Genomic DNA, 1,233 nt, shown 5'->3' on the forward strand with positions numbered 1-1,233 from the left:
GCAACGGGTCAATCATGAGAAAAGCTGTTTTATCACATCAAAGGGTTGTACACTGGCGAGGAGGCAAATTATCTCACAAACCACTGGATTTCATCATAAAACACTCCTAGTCATCTACCTTGGAGCTTCACTATTTAAAGGACCGAAAAAGGTATCTTTTTTCGATGCTTTAATTAATAAGATTCGGACTCGTATCTCAGGTTGGGAAAACAAGATACTATCCCCAGGAGGTCGTATCACGTTGCTGAGAAGTGTCCTTTCCTCCCTTCCAATGTACTTATTACAAGTCCTGAAGCCACCGGTGACAGTTGTTGAGAAAATAGAAAGAATTTTCAATAGCTTTCTATGGGGGACTCAAATGAAAATAGAAAGATGCACTGGACAACTTGGAATAAAATCACATTTCCAATCTCGGAAGGGGGCCTGGATATTAGGAGTCTGACGGATGTGGTTGAAGCATTTACAATGAAATTATGGTGAAGATTTCAGACAACCCAAAGCATATGGACAGATTTTCTGAAAACCAGATATTGCCTTGGACAAATACCACACTATGTACAACCGAAATTACATGACTCCTTCGTTTGGAAACGATTGATTAGTGGAAGGAATGCTACAATGCACAACATGCGATGGAGGATCGGAAAAGGTGAATTATTCTTCTGGCATGATTGTTGGATGGGTGACCAACCTTTGGTAAATTCGTTCCCCTCTCATCAAAAAGATATGTCCTATGTCAATACATTTTATAATGATGCTAATTGGGATGAGGATAAGTTGTGATCCCTTTTACCTGTGAATCTAGTTGTAGAGATTTTGCAGATACCTTTTGATAGATCACGGGATGATACTGCTTACTGGGCATTGACTATGGATGGGGAATTCTCAACTAGGAGTGCTTGGGAGACAGTCCGAAGATGCCAAACACCAAATGTTATGAGAACTCTACTTTGGCATAAGAGCATTCCGTTATCCATATCTTTTTTCTTATGGAGAGTATTACATAAGTGGATCCCAATTGAACTTAGATTAAAGGAAAAAAGCTTTCAATTAGCCTCCAAATATATGTGCTACAATTCAGAGGAGTCCTTAATACATGTCATATGGGGAAGTCTGGTTGCGAAGAAAGTTTGGATGTTCTTTTCAAATCTCTTTCAAATTCAAGTACTGAACCCTCACCATTTTTCTCAAATATTATTGGCATGGTATTATTCTGGAGACTACGTTACAAAG

The sequence above is a fragment of the Theobroma umbraticum genome, unplaced genomic scaffold (assembly GCF_002168275.2).
Source record: "Theobroma umbraticum cultivar Fairchild unplaced genomic scaffold, ASM216827v3 scaffold_146.0, whole genome shotgun sequence".
Classification (NCBI taxonomy): domain Eukaryota; kingdom Viridiplantae; phylum Streptophyta; class Magnoliopsida; order Malvales; family Malvaceae; genus Theobroma; species Theobroma umbraticum.